The following is a 16169-nucleotide window of genomic DNA, read 5'->3' on the forward strand; positions in this document are numbered from 1 at the left end:
TCCCCATTTCGTACAGTTTTTGTCGTTGCTAGACACGATGTTGTGTTTTGTGCTGCATTTGCAAATGTAACCAGCTGTACATAATGAAGTATGCTGTACTAAAGCTGTGAGGAATGTATTATTAATTCTTAAGTTACAGAATTTTATGGCAACTAACTTGTACGTATTTTTCAGACTGGTTATACAACGTATGGACAGTTAAAACATACCCTGGACGAGCTGCTCAAGAGTTCTCTAAAGTACTGTGGGAGAGATTGTGACGCCAAATGGCAAGGATAGGACGCATGCTAATTTGTGTACTAACCACTAGAAACTGTTTTATCATCACAGGCTACTGAAAATAGTCGTCAGTGAGATATCGGAAAACATTTCCTCCCAGCCCTGTTCTCCGTCAATTCCTCTTGTCTAGGAAGTGGATACAGTTCGATATTTTGATCAGCGTTAATGGTAGAGTTCAAATCGCTACAAATTCTAAGTGACCTCCTTGGGCACTAAATTACTACCACGGGCTGGTTGAGGACTGGCTAGACAATACTGGGGTTATTTCTTCCATTCTCTGAAATCTTTCTATTTCTGATTTAACTAGATCAGACATGGTGGAAAGCACTGGGAAAGTCACCACAGTAGTAACTACAACAGAGGGATTTAGCGATGGAGGACAAAAAATGTCTTGACCCTATACCAAGGACCGTATCAGGTCATAGAAGTGGGACGAATTAAGCCATTTGAAGGAGCTGTAGAAGTTTTACCTCAATTGCCTATATTGTCGTCAGTCCAGGGCAATGAACCAGGAAAGCAGCAGATGGAAAATAGTGCAAGTTAAGGGGTGACAGGCCACCGCGCTGACCACTCAGCTATCTTTTGTTTTTTTATAAACATTTATTTAAGGAACAATGTTACACATTCCAAATACATACTAAGTACATGTACTAACCATGCACACATGTTATACATCAAATGATTTAAACAAAAACAGTTCGATCATTGCAATTATGCTGATGTTCAAGAAATCACAGTTAAAAAATGAACAGAGCAACTTGCCAGCCATTGAATATTACATTATATCAGATACAATCTTATGGTTTTAACCAATCGATAAATATAATAAATTTCCATAAAAACTGTCAATTTTCATATACATACCATAACCAATAATGCAGCTTTAATGTTTAGATGTTGACACTATTAGACACAGAATCTGACTGTCACATAGGTTCTGTACATTAGCTTATAAAATTTCAAAAACTACTTCCTAAAGTATCAGAAACACGCACAATAAATTTACAGTACAAATTTAAATAATCTCCTTAAGGTAACTACAATACATCACTGTCAACACACTCTTCTTTTTTATATTAACCAATGTCTATTCTTTCAAATATAATTTTTAACATATTACCGAACTTTCTCTTGTGATTCGAATACCTTCTAATTTTGTAGTATTCACACAGCATGATTAGCTTTAGGTCTATCGTTCTGTCAGATCCTAGTTTGTTAATGACATAATCAACAAAATTTTCCAGCAACCAGTACATAGCATTATTTTTCGCCTCTGGGAAATAGCGTGCTTCAGTCCTGTGTATCAATGACAGCGATATACTCTTAGGGGATGTCCTTGTAATCAGAGCTATTTGCTCTCGGATCAACTTCCAACTATTCATGTGACCGTTGCAAGTGTATCTGTGAATTATTGTGTCAGCTAGATGACATTGTCGACATAACTTTGTTTCACAGAGTCCGATTGCGTACAGTCTTTTACTGGTGCCAACTATGTTGTTAACTGTCTTGTACCATGAAGTTTTTAAATTAGACGCAAGTACATTAGAACTAATGTTTTTCGAAATCTCAATCCAATCAATGTTTGGAAATTGTCGTCCTATTTTGTTCCTTCCTTCTCTTTTCTTTCGTTCCCGCATTATGACTCTTGATATTAAGTGTCGTGACTGTCTGATTTCGGCACTTGCATAACTGAACTCAACATAGAAAACCCTCACATGCTGTAAACTACTTTTGACATTCTGCACGTCAATCGGGGGAAGCAGGCTTCGAGGTTTAATGATCTCGAAAAGTTGGCTGGTTATGCTTTCTCGCGAGTCTCTTATTAAATTAACTTACCTTTTGATAAAAAGTGCAGAGGCTTTATCCATTATATCAGTTAATCCTTGTCCACCATTTTTAGGATCTAAAGTGGCTACTTTAGCAGGTACTCTGAACACTTCAGTTTCCCACAAAAAGTTTGTAATTTTGGATATTATTCTCCTCGCTATCGTTCTCGGTATTGGAAACAGCTGGGCAGTATAATAAGCTTTAGCAATGATGTATGAGTTGATATACTTCGTTCTTTGAACTTGGTTCATATATCGAGCTAAATTTTCTATAATGGTTCCTTGCATTTTATCTGCTGGAACTTTCGAATTTAAAGCCGTCATTTTCATGGGGCATGCTGTCAGGGTGATCCCAAGTGTTCTACGTTGTCGGACTAATTTTGCTCACTCGACGTTGATATTATCAAAACCTTTGAGATTTAACACCTTACTTTTTTTTCGTTTGCATTGGCTCCAGATGCTCTACAGTACGTATCAATCACTGTTGCTGGCGTGGTTATCCCTTCATCATTCCCTATAATGACCTCTATATCGTCAGCATAGGCTCTTATAACAGGTTTATTTCCTGATAATGTTAATCCTTTTAATCTAGCATGGACATGTCCAAGGAAAGGTACCAGTGAAATGGCGAAGAGCGACGTGGAGAGAGGACTCCCTTGGGGAACACCTCGTTTTATTTCTATCGGCCTGGATTGCTGACAATTCACCGCTATTTTAGCATTTATTCCAGTTGCTATGTTCTTTATGAACTGCATGACCCTGTCGTTGAAACCTAGTTTCTTCAACGTCTGTAGAAGATATTCATGATTAACTATATCGAAGGCTTTATAAAAATCTAAAAAAAACATAAAGCACACTTTATGTTTGTTAGAGAAGTTATTGCAGTGATATCCCTGAATTCTGCTAGATTTTGAAAAATGGTGCTGCCTTGCTCGCAGTTCTGATGTTTGCTAGTAATTTTATCTGTAAGGCATGAAATTCTCTTGTTTACTATTCTAGCTATTAATTTATAATCAGAATTCAGCAGTGAAATTGGACGAAAATTATTTAAATCTTTGTTTCCATTATTTTTTGGCACAAGAACAATTTTACTCTCCTTAAACTCAGCAGGAATCATTTTACCCCGAATAACCTGACTTACAGTTTCCGTGATTTTCGCACCCACTATTGGCCAGTAACGAATGTAAAACTCTGCTGGCAGGTCATCCGGTCCTGGGGATTTTTTTGGTGGTGAGACGCATAGGCATACTCGTCGTCTTCACTGACTACCTCGAGAAAATTTTCGTTGTCATCTTCTGTCCGCTTTGGGGCTAGGATCTCAAGGAATCCTTCCAAGGACGCATCACTGCTTTGATTTACAGAATATAGCTCGCAATAATAGCCATAAATCTCGTCCATGATATCCTGCTGGATTTTGAGAATCGTACCGTTTTTTGTTCGAATTTCATAAATAAAAGTCCTTCTTCCGTTCTTCGTATACTTCACTAAATGATACGGGGAAGTAGTTTCGTCTTCTGACACCAAATTTGCCTTCCATTTTGTTTTCAACCCTTCCATTTGATTTCTCTTGGTATTAAGTAACTTGGCTTTGCCTTTTTTTATGTCTGCTATCCGAAATCCGAAGTGAGGAATCTGCGGAGACCTGATCATACAGATCTCTCAGAAAGGAATAGTAATATTCTACAGTGCATTTCATTTTTCTTGCGCTCTGAGAACTGTATTGAATAAAAACCTTTCTCGACTTTGGCTTCGCCATTTTAACCAACCAGTCGATGTCAGTAGCATATCTACAACGAGCACGCAGGCATATTGCCCATGCGTCTTTAATCAGGTCTTCCAAATCGTGATTTACTAAGAAGGAAATGTTCAAATTCCACTGATTCTTGAATCGGCGAATTTATGCAAGCTAAGACACTTCAATGGTTTGAAAACTACGTAGGGATGGTCTCTACGTTTGTCACGGAAGTTTCAAGATTTTTAGAAATGTATAATCTATCAATCCTCCTACGCGATGCTGCCGTGACATAAGTGAACTTAACAATGGAGGGGTATTTGATTCCCCATGTATCCTTTAATTCTAAACCAGTAATTAGTTGTTTTAGTTCACCAGAGAAACTAAAGTTAGGTAAATGATCTTTTCGATTTAAAACACAATTAAAATCGTCTCCAAATAATAACGTCTTGGATTTTTCCTTAACATGTGAGTCAGTTCATTTTTGAAGAAAGATGCCCTGTCAGCTCGGTGAGAGTTTCCTGAAGGGGCGTACAGGTTGATGATAGTCATATCATAGATATTTAGTCCTGTTCCCCTTCCGGATTCCAGTCGTTCCACCGCACTTACTGGAATCCCTTCCCTCACCAAACAGCAGTTGCAACACTTGTTTCATGAGACACATTTATGTAACTGGCATAACCGGGAATTACTATATACGTCATTAGAACGTCTTGTAACAGGGCAAAATCAGTCGCGGATTCGTACAAAAAATCCTTAAGTGCCGATAGTTTCAAACCGGACGTTATTTTATTTATGTCTATAGTGGTGACAGAATAAGATTGCGTCATTGCGCTGGCACTATGTAGTTGTTTTGATGAACTAATTCAGTTTCCTGTGTTTCAGTGTTCAGTTAAACTATTAACAGTTTTCCCGGAAGGCTGAACATGGAATAACACTTCAGTTTATTAGTTACTGTTCCATTTTTTTCTACTTCTGAGGTTTTCTCTTGTACCGGTAGCAGACAGATTTCCTTGTAAACTTTCTGAATTTTCCTCCAGTGATTCGTGTAGGACCGTTTCGTACCGAACGTTCTTTGGGCTTGGGTCGCCCTTTCCGGGTTTTTCCTTCCCTTGGTTACGAGCTACATTCACATTTGACTGCGTTTTTATTTTACTTTGCGGCTCATCTGGAACCAGCAGACGCTTTCTCAATTTCTGTTGCTGACGCCAGCCCTTTGGTGTTAACCGTGATTTCATTTTGGCCATTACTTCCTTGTTCATTATTAATATCGCTTAGTTCCTGATCGAGAGAAACAAATGGAGACGGCAGTTTTGCAACCTCTGCCTGAATTTGTTTACTAACAGATAGCTGCTGATCTTTGCGATCAGCTACTTCACCTGTAGTTCCTTGCAAATTAACACTGACTACACCCCCTTCATTTTCTGGTACCGTATTTTTATTATCTTTCTGTTCATCAGTTTCCAATCGTATTCTGCCTTCCGGTTCCTCTGCCTCCCTCTCGCACTGTTTTTGCTTGCGAACTGAGGGAGTTGTACAGGACAGCTCGTCCACTGAACAACTATCAGTCGTCTCCAGAGGTCGTTTTTTCGGTTGCATTTCAGTTTCACGAGTAGTGGTAACAGGGTTTCCCTTTGTTGTTAAAGGGGGAATTGTTCAAATGGCTCTGAGCACTATGGGACTTAACATCAGAGGTCATCAGTCCCCTAGAACGTAGAACTACTTAAACCTAACTAACCTAAGGACATCACACACATCCATGCCCGAGGCAGGATTCGAACCTGCGACCGTAGCGGTCGCGCGGTTCCAGACTGACGCGCCTAGAACCGCTTGGCCACACCGGCCGGCGTTAAAGGGAGAAATTGGCTGTTTTCGTGAAGGGGGACATCAGCTTGGCCCGCTGCATTAACATCCTCAACCAGCTGATCCGGGGTATTCTTTGGTAATAGACCATTTGTATCGCATTACTTTTAAGAACAACAGTACGCTGCGGACATTCCTGTCTGAAGTGGCCGGTTTCGTTACATATGTGGTTCACCGCCAGACACCACACTTGCTAGGTGGTAGCCTTTAAATCGGCCGCGGTCCGTTAGTATACGTCGGACCCGCGTGTCGCCACTATCAGTGATTGCAGACCGAGCGCCGCCACACGGCAGGTCTAGAGAGACTTCCTAGCACTCGCCCCAGTTGTACGACCGACTTTGCTAGCGATGGTTCACTGACAAAATACGGTCTCATTTGCCGAGACGATAGTTTAGCATAGCCTTCAGCTACGTCATTTGCTACGACTTAGCAAGGCGCCATTATCAGTTGCTATTAATATTGTGAACAATGTAACGGCAAGACCGACGTTCACCATTAATGTATTAAAGTTAAGTATTCCATCAGCTACGTCCGTTTTTTCTAAATTCTAATTTCCTTGTCCTGTTCCAGACCTCACGCCAGCCTGCGTGAGCTAAAACGCGTGCCTTTCGGCTTCCTCTTGTATCCTGGTGTTGGCTCTCCTGCCGACCCACAACAACATATATGACATGTGGCTTCCTGACCTGTACAAACAATTTGTGCCTCATATCCACGAACAGTTATATGAGACGGAATATCTGTCTTAACGTTCATGTCTACACAGCGGACCCCGTTGAAACATTGTAGTTTAAAGTGAGACGACAATCTTTCATTTGCAACTGATTTAACGTCTCCGTAGTTTGAAAGAGCTTCCTTAATCTTATCATTTTCAATTTCAATGGGAAGATTCAAGACACGGTTTTATAATCAATGTCAGCTCTACAAAAAATGTTGAAATGTGTGTGAAATCTTATGGGACTTAACTACTAAGGTCATCTGTTCCTAAGCTTACACACTACTTAACCTAAATTATACTAAGAACAAACGCACACACCCATGCCCGAGGGAGGACTCGAACCTCCGCCGGGACCAGCCGCACAGCCCATGATTGCAGCGCCATAGACCGCTCGGCTAATCCCGCGCGGCTCAGCTCTACAGATGGAAACCTATTTTTCCTGATTTGGTTGCCAGGTATGGCCGGTTTCAGAATTGAGACCAGTTACATGTGTAACCCAGTCATCTATTTCCAGGGATGTCAGCTGAACAGGACGTAATTCCTTGTCAAAAGCAAATACCAGAGTATTCTTCCTGATGTTTGTAGACACGGTTAATCCAGCTACGAAATTTCGGTTAGCAACCGAAATTCCAATTAGTAGCCGCACGAACAGAAGGAGCGATCAGATCACAAGGAATATGAACTAATACGGAGATTAACGGACGGACAGCACTCGGTGAGCCGGCCGAAGTGGCCGTGCGGTTAAAGGCGCTGCAGTCTGGAACCGCAAGACCGCTACGGTCGCAGGTTCGAATCCTGCCTCGGGCATGGATGTTTGTGATGTCCTTAGGTTAGTTAGGTTTAACTAGTTCTAAGTTCTAGGGGACTAATGACCTCAGCTGTTGAGTCCCATAGTGCTCAGAGCCATTTGAACCAGCACTCGGTGAAGCACAAGCACAGCGATGTAAACACGGAAGTGCAGCGCAGCAGTAAACAACTTCTACTCGCTAGCGAGGCTGAAACGGAACTGTCGGGGCGGACTTTAGCGGTGGGAAAGGTTGCCTGTAGATGTGCCCTCACTTGTCTTCTGAAAAACGCAGGGGTCGCGTCGAGCTGAAGTAGAATGCGGCGACGAACAGGCATGGGAACATCATTCAGCATGTCCAGGAGAACCTCTAACCTGAATACAAGATACGTGCTACCGTCAGGTCGATCGGCGAGAATGTACGACCTAATTAGAGTCTCCGACGATGTCTGTCCACGCTTTAAGGGCAAATTTGCCTTGTGAAGTATGCGCTCGTGTAGTATGTGGGTTCACATCCGCCCACGTATGCAGGCTGTGAACGTTCACTACCCGCTAGAGAGGGAACACAGCCACGTCGCTGAAGAGGACACTCGCTGTGAAGCTTCGGTCTGCAGTGGATTCCTGCAAAAACTGCGACTCAAGACCCATGCGCTTGTTGTAGTCTTCCAGTTGCAGTGCCTGGACGCGTTGTAAATGAAGCGGATGGAATCCTTCGTCTTGCAGAATCCGCCATATGGAGGGTTGGGGATATACACTACTCGCCATCAGAATTGCTACACCACGAAGATGACGTGCTACAGACGCGACAGGACATCTTCCCGACAGGAAGAAGATGCTGTGATTTGTAAATGATTAGCTTTTCAGAGCATTCACACATGGCTGGTACCGGTGGCGACACCTACAACGTACTGACATGAGGGAAGTTTCCAACCGATTTCTCATACACAAACAGCATTTGACCGTCGTTGCCTGGTGAAACGTTGTTGTGGTGCCTCGTGTAAGGAGGAGAAATGCGTACCATCACGTTTCCGACTTTGATAAAGGTCGGATTGTAGCCTATCGCGATTGCGGTTTATGGTATCGCGACGTTGCTGCTCGCGTTGGTCGAAATCCAATGACTGTTAGCAGAATATGGAATCGGTGGGTTCAGGAGGGTAATACGGAACGCCGTGCTGGATCCCAACGGCCTCGTGTCATTAGCAGTCGAGATGACAGGCATCTTATCCGCATGGCTGTGACGGATCGTGCAGCCACGACTCGATCCCTGAGTCAACAGATCGGGACGTTTGCAAGACAACAACCATCTTCACGAACAGTTCGACGACGTTTGCAGCAGCATGGACTATCAGCTCGCCGACTATGGCTGCGGTTACCCTTGGCGCTGCATCACAGACAGGAGCGCCTGCGATGGTGTACTCAACGACGAACCTGGATGCACGAATGGCAAAACGTCATTTTTTCGGAAGAATCGAGGTTCTGTTTACAGCATCGGGATGGTCGCATCCGTGTTTGGCGACATCGCGGTGAACGCACATTGGAAGCGTGTATTCGTCATCGCCATACTGGCGTATCACCCGGCGTGATGGTATGGGGTGCCATTGTTTACACGTCTCGGTCACCTCTTGTTCGCATTGACAGCACTTTGAACAGTGGGCGTTACATTTCAGATGTGTTACGATGCGTGGCTCCACCCTTCATTCGATACCTGTGGAACCCTACATTTCAGCAGGATAATGCACGATCGCATGTTGCAGGTCCTGTACGGGCCTTTCTGGATACAGAAAATGTTCGACTGCTGCCCTGGCCAGCACATTCTCCAGACCTCTCACCCATTGAAAACGTCTGGTCAATGGTGGCCGAGCAACTGGGTCGTCACAACACACCAGTCACTACTCTTGATGAACTGTGGTATCTTGTTGAAGCTGCATGGGCAGCTGTACCTTTACACGCATTCCAAGCTCTGTTTGACTCAATGCCCGGCGTATCAAGGCCGTGGTTGTTCTGGGTACTGATTTCTCAGGATGTATGCACCGAAATTGCGTGAAAATGTAATCACATATCAGTTATAGTATAATATATTTGTCCAATGAATACCCGTTTATCATCTGTGTTTCTTTTTGGTGTAGCAATTTTAATGGCCAGTAGTGTAAGTAGCGCGGGATACACCTCGTGTACTTGTTGACGACGTTAAGCTGCACCGTTTCGAGAAGGCTTTCTTCGCCGCAACTGTCAGTGTTGTACGCTGGCGACCAGCATCCGGTTCTGCACATGGAGCGAGCCGGTTGCACACAATCGGTGTTTTTGCGTGGCGAACAGTGTGTGGTGCGGCATCTTCCTATCGGGATATTTCACACGATACAATCGCATGGCTTCTCGTCCATTGCAATTGACCGCGCCATAAATCGAATGAATCTCAGCCACTTTGCGGTACATGTAACCAGTCATGCCACTCCGAACGCTTGCACGCTGTGAATGGTGAGGGACTCTGTGCACTGTGCCTGTCTTTGCACAGAAGCGCCCTCTCGTGACCGTAGCGCCCTCTCGTGGCTTTTGCGACTCCCAGTTCCTATGTCACTACTTATCCTTGTTGTATGTTCGATGTGCCACGTCAGTTTTTAAACATTCTTATGAACCACGTGGTAGAGCCGTTCGGCTATACATGTGACAACAGAAGATTGACACGTCTCTAATAACACAATACGTTACTAAATAATAATGACTACAGAAAGCAATTGTTTGATATCGTGAGAGCTCAGCTATGTTAATTTGGAAAAGATATTTTAACTCATTTTTAAAAAGTAACTGACTGAATGAGGGTAACTCTTTCGTTATGACAGTAATCTATGTAATGTAAGGTTATCATTTGCTAATGTGCACCAAACTCCTGGACATGACAAGCTGCTTACTTTGATTAAGCTGTAATTACCATGAAAACTGACTGAATCAAATCAGCAACTGTTGTCTGTCAACAGATTGATGTGCCAAAATATGAACCATGACAGTACACGATTGCATTATTACAATAAACACATATATGAAACATGTGAACTTATACTTTTATTTCATTTGAGATTGTCAGAATTATTTTAAGTTGTTTTACTTTACTTTGTCTTCACTCAGTCACAATAACATTGCCTCTTAATGTTATTGAACACTACTTTTAACTCATTCAGGCTTCATTCCTAATTACCTTCAATTATCTTCCCAGCAGACAAACAAAACCGGCAATGATAGTCTTTTATTACGTTTCCTCTAGCTAATTAAACAGCGATACTCGAATATTCAATAACTGGAAAGGAATGGAACGCTAAGTTGGTGACATCGACTGATAACAGCGACAATATCAGTAAGCTGCAGAGTTTACGTACAACTCTTGGTTCTTCTTCTTCTTCTTCTTCTTCTTCTAGTGTTCAACCCTGAGGTTGGTTTGCAGCAGAGCGCCATTCTTGTCTCCTGTCTGCCTTCCTCTTCATTTCGACGTATGTGTTACATCCAACGTCATTCCTGATCTGTTGCATGTATGATATCCTAGGTCGCCCCCGCCGATTCCATCCCTCTATAGCTCCTTCTGCTATTGTTCCATGATGTTGTTGTGTCGTAGGATGTGTCCTACAAATTTGTCTCTTCTTGTTTGGATGTGTCTCCACAGAGATCTGGTTTCCTGTACTCTTCTAAGCACCTCTTCATTTGTTACTTTGTCACTCCAGCTGATCTGCATCATACTTCTGTACCACCACATCTCCAGGGACTCTAGCCGTCTTCTCTCTTCTCTTCCAACTGTCCAAGTTTCACATCTGTATAGGGCCACACTCCAAACGAAACCATTCATGATACGTTTCCTTATTTTCAGACTGATGTTGTTGCTGGTAAGTAAGTTCCTTCTCCGATTAAATGCAATTTTGGCCTTCTGTATTCTGGTCGTAATTTCTTTCCGGCTTCTACCACCTCTTGTGATTTTGCTTCCCAGGTAAGTAAATTCCTCTATCACTTCCAGCTCCTCTCTTCCAATTCTCTTTCTCAGAGGTTCGTATTCTGCTCCTATAATGCATACCATCACTTTAGTCTTTTTCTTGTTTATTCCCATTCCATACTGATTGCATAGAATTTTTTCCGTTTTTCTGAGGACTTCCTCTAGATCTTCTTTTGTCTCCGTGACTATAGCAATATCATGTGCATGACGCAGCATGTCTGTCTTCTACCCATTAATTTTTATCCCCACCTCAGTAGTTTTCGAACTTGGTCTATAGCTTCCTGGATGTAAGCCTTGAATATAAGAGGGGAGAGAGCACATCCTTGCCTTACCCCTTTTCTAATATTTGCTTCTTGTTCCTGGTGACAGTTTCTAATCACTGCTACCTCATTCTTATAGAAACTGAATATCACACGGATGTCTTTGTACTCCATTCCACTTTTTCTCTGCACTCTGAACATCTCTTGCCAGATAACGTTATCAAATGCCTTTTCCATGTCTACAAAGGCAATATAGGTTGGTTTATTTTTCTGTAATTGCTTTTCGGTAACGAGTCTCAGTGCCAGAATCGCCTCTCTTGTTCCCAATCCCCTTCTGAAAACAAACTTCCCAAAACGTTTACAACGTGAACGAAAATAAAACTACATTGCAATTCGTCTACAGTGTTCGGATTCCTCCTTGTAATACTGCTGGCAGCCTTGAGTCGGAATGACCAAGTAAGGGGCAGGATCTTGATGTTACTGGACATCCCTGCTCTGACGTCACAGTCGCGTCCAGAGACAGCGTTCCGACACAAGTTTTTGCTGTCTTCCGACGATATTGCTTGCATGTGAACTGAAGTTGGGGGAGAAGAAAGGACAGGAAAGGGAAGGAACTCTTCATGTCACCTGCATCGGGGCTCCAAGCGAGCTCAGCGGCAACAAGTGAAAATGTGTGCCAGAGCTGGATTCGAATCCAGGATCTCCTGCTTACTGGGCAGTTGCGCTGACCGCTGCACCACCTGGACACAGTGTATGTCGCAATTGCGCGGACTTTATGCGCACTCCCGCCTAGGGTCCCCTATCCCCAGTCTCCGCCCATGTCCTCTATGTTCGCTACTATGAGATTCCCACAGCAGGTGGAGCGTGATTATGGACTCCAACTGAATGTGATGGATTCATAGACAATCAGAGTGACCCAGTTACATGAATACGTCATGTCCATTGTTTCGAAAGGGCAGACACTACACATTCCTATATACTGCTTTTCCTAACTTTCCCTAGTGGCATTAATCCAGAATAAATGCATCAAAATACAAAATAATTTATACACGTTGGAGTGCATATCACATTTCTATTTAACACATAGTATCTAAAGATTTACAGGACAAAACTAGTACATCATACACTACTGGCCACTAAAATTGCTACAAAAAGAAGAAATGCACATGATAAACGGGTATTCATTGGACAAATATATTATACTAGAACTCATATGTGATTACATTTTCACGCAATTTGGGCGCATAGATCCTGAGAAATCAGTACCCAGAACAACCACCTCTGGCCGTAATAACGGCCTTGATACGCCTGGGCATTGAGTCAAACAGAGCTTGGATGGCGTGTACAGGTACAGTTGCCCATGCAGCTTCTACACGATACCACAGTTCATCAAGAGTAGTGACTCGCGTATTGTGACGAGCCAGTTGCTCGGCCACCATTGACCAGACGTTTTCAATTGGTAAGAGATCTGGAGAATGTGCTGGCCAGGGCAGCAGTCGAAGATTTTCTATATCCAGAAAGGCCTGTACATGACCTGCAACATGCGGTCGTGCATTATAATGCTGAAATGCAGGGTTTCGCAGGGATCGAATGAGGGGTAGAGCCACGGGCCGTAAGACATCTGAAACGTAACGTCCACTATTCAAAGTGCCGTCATTGCGAACAACAGAACCTGGATTGATCCGAAAAATTGACGTTTTGCCATTCGTGCACCCAGGTTCGCCGTTGAGTACATAATCGCAGGCGCTCCTGTCTGTGATGCAGCGTCAAGGGTAACCGCAGCCACGGTCTCCGACCTGATAGTCCATGCTGCTGCAAACGTCGTCAAACTGTTCGTGCAGATGGTTGTTGGTCTTGCAAACGTCCCCATCTGTTGACTCAGGGATCGAGACGTGGCTACACGATCCGTTACAGCCATGCGGATAAGATCCCTATCATCTCGACTGCTAGTGATACGAGGCCGTTGGGATCCAGCACGGTATTCCGTATTACCCTCCTGAACCCACCGATTCCATATTCTGCTAACAGTCATTGGATCTCGACCAGCGCGAGCAGCAATGTGCCGATACGATAAACCGCAATCGCGATAGGCTACAATCCGACCTTTATCAACGGCGGTAACGTGATGGTACGCATTTCTCCTCCTTACACGAGGCATCGCAACAACGTTTCACCAGGCAACGCCGGTCAACTGCTATTTGTGTATGAGAAATCGGTTGGAAAATTTCCTCATGTCAACACGTTGTAGGTGTTGCCACCGTCGCCAACCTAGTGAGAATGCTCTGAAAAGCTAATCATTTGCTTATGACAGCATCTTCTTCCTGTCGGTTAAATTTCGCGTCTGTAGCACATCTTCGTGGTGTAGCAATTTTAATGGCCAGTAGTGTAGTAATACTGGTCTCACTCTTCACTTACAGTATAGTTACACAGTTCAAAGGCCGGGAACCCATATTTTTAACTATATATGACGGTAGTATCTGTTCCCGAAAGATGTGGGTTAAAAATATGGGTTCCCGGCCTTTGACCTTCTTGTGCGAACGCACACGCTATGCCCGAACTCGTACGGGACTTGGTAGATTAATCTGCCACGAGTAATGAGTATGATGGGCAAACATCTATTAGGCGCACTACGAATGTAGTGTTGTGGACATGTTGGGAATGTGGATCTCACGGGGAGCGTGCAAGGGATAAGTCCCTGCAGACGCACTATCCTCTGTGCCCGCGGTGGCTCAGATGGACAGTCTGCCTTCGGCAGTGACACAGTGCGGACCGTGTTGCCTGCCGGCCGCGCTGTGGTGCGCGCGCCTGTTTGTTTACGCCGGAGCAGCTTCTCGTGTGCGGTGTTGTGAGTCTAGAACGAGATGGCACACTCGTACAGAAAAACGACTTTGAAGTTCAGTTTTGCGAACGACTATACACGACCAAAGGCACACGAGATTGAACGTTTCTTCAGAGAAGAGGTAAAAATCGATCCACAGGAAATCGTGGGAATCAATTTATCGCTCGTTTCAAGCGTCGTCTATGTCAAGCTTGTTGACGAGGCTGCTTGCGAAAGACTTCTACAACGATCACCAAACGGGTATCGTTTCTGTCATGCCGACGGGAATGTTGGTGCGGTTACAGTCGATCACGCGGGAATGGGGATCCGCACTATACGAGTCTTCGAACTTCCGTTTGAGGTCCCGTCTGAACTTGTTACCGACGCCTTTCGACCATACGGTACAGTTCTATCCCATGTGGCCGAAAAATGGACGAGTTTTACCACGTACCCTGTGATGTGTCGGCAGCTGGGCCAACACCTTATAAATAGAGGTGGCTTAAGGGCACGCGAGACTAACGCAGACGGGCGTGAAGTACTGGAACAGGATACGTAATTAATGCTATGAAGAAAAGAACGGAGTTTCTCATATACTTATCTTTAATTTCTTCTGGTACATCTCTATGGTGAACACAAGTGAGACTCTAATTACAATCACTGTAAGGCTAATGGCGCCTTGCTAGTTCGTAGCCATTAACTTAGCTGAAGGCTATTCTGTCTCTCGGCTAATGAGAGAGAAAGGCTTCGTACGTCTAGTCGCTAGCTCTGTCGTCCGTACAACTGGGGCTGAGTTCGAGTCAGTCTCTCGAGACCTGCCTTGTGATGGCGCTAGGTTTGCGATCACACAGTGGCGACACGCGGGTCCGACATGTACTACAGGACCGCGGCCGATTTAAGCTACCACCTAGGACGTGTGGTGTCTGGCTGTGACACCACACCCTGTTTTAAATGGGGTGAGACAAATACGGATAGAACTGCGCAAGCACGTCCCCTCTTATTTGTACATAGGAGGTTGTCGGGCGATTATAATCTATGATGGGCAACCTCGCACTTGCTCGGGGTGCGGGAAAGAAGGTCACGTCCGCTCGGAATGCCTCCAGCGACGTTTAGTGCAAACTCCACGGGATGACGTTCAGGCGCCACAACCGACGACTGTCTTACCGTTGACCTTTGTGGAAGCCCTGAGAGGCGACGTGAGGGAGACTTCCGATGGGCACCAGCAGCTGCCCCCTACAGAGAACATGGACACCAACGGACTGGAACTCCGACCACCGGTTCCATCACAGCAGACACAGGACACCACAGAAGAGATGCAGCTGACGGACGCTCCAGGCTCATCCGTGGTGGCTGCCAGTGCTTCCACCGAGAGCGTGATAGGCCAGGCCCAAGACGGAGGATACGCAACCCCAACAGCCGATGCGGAAGCAAGGCAACGGAAACAGCGTTCGCCGAAGAGAAGAAAGAAGCGTCGACTGACTTCTGCTGACGATAGCCATAGTCTCGAGGGGACAGTGGACGACAACGACAGTATCGACCTGAGACCAGTGGATTCAACAGATACCGAGATGACGATGCAGGAACTACACAGCGACGATAACTTGAACTCTCCTTCTGGTGACCGGAAGGCGGAAGTGGAGATGACAACTGTCCAACATCAGAGCGATGACAACGTTACCTCCCATCCTTCGACCAGTTCCGGAAATATGCTGGGGGACTGGGCGCAAGAAATGGACCAACAGGAACAGGATGAAAAAACGAACGCGACGATTGAGGACAGTCCTGGCCAGAGGCCGGGAGGGGTCGGGAAATGTTGACCAACTTAGTGTGTTGAGGAGCGCCGGGGGTGCAGATGGACGCTTAATGACACCGCCCTACAACTGATGAACACAAGCCAGGCGTACCGCATTGCCACGATAAACATT

At 44.7% G+C, this 16169-nt stretch overlaps 1 protein-coding gene across 1 annotated transcript in view; it reads left to right on the forward strand.

The window, feature by feature from the left end:
• Positions 1 to 16169, forward strand: part of LOC126210274 (venom serine protease Bi-VSP-like) — a 168366-nt gene that overhangs the window by 108915 nt on the left and 43282 nt on the right. The gene's annotated exons all lie outside the window — the stretch shown is intronic.

The sequence above is a fragment of the Schistocerca nitens genome, chromosome 10 (assembly GCF_023898315.1).
Source record: "Schistocerca nitens isolate TAMUIC-IGC-003100 chromosome 10, iqSchNite1.1, whole genome shotgun sequence".
Taxonomy (NCBI): domain Eukaryota; kingdom Metazoa; phylum Arthropoda; class Insecta; order Orthoptera; family Acrididae; genus Schistocerca; species Schistocerca nitens.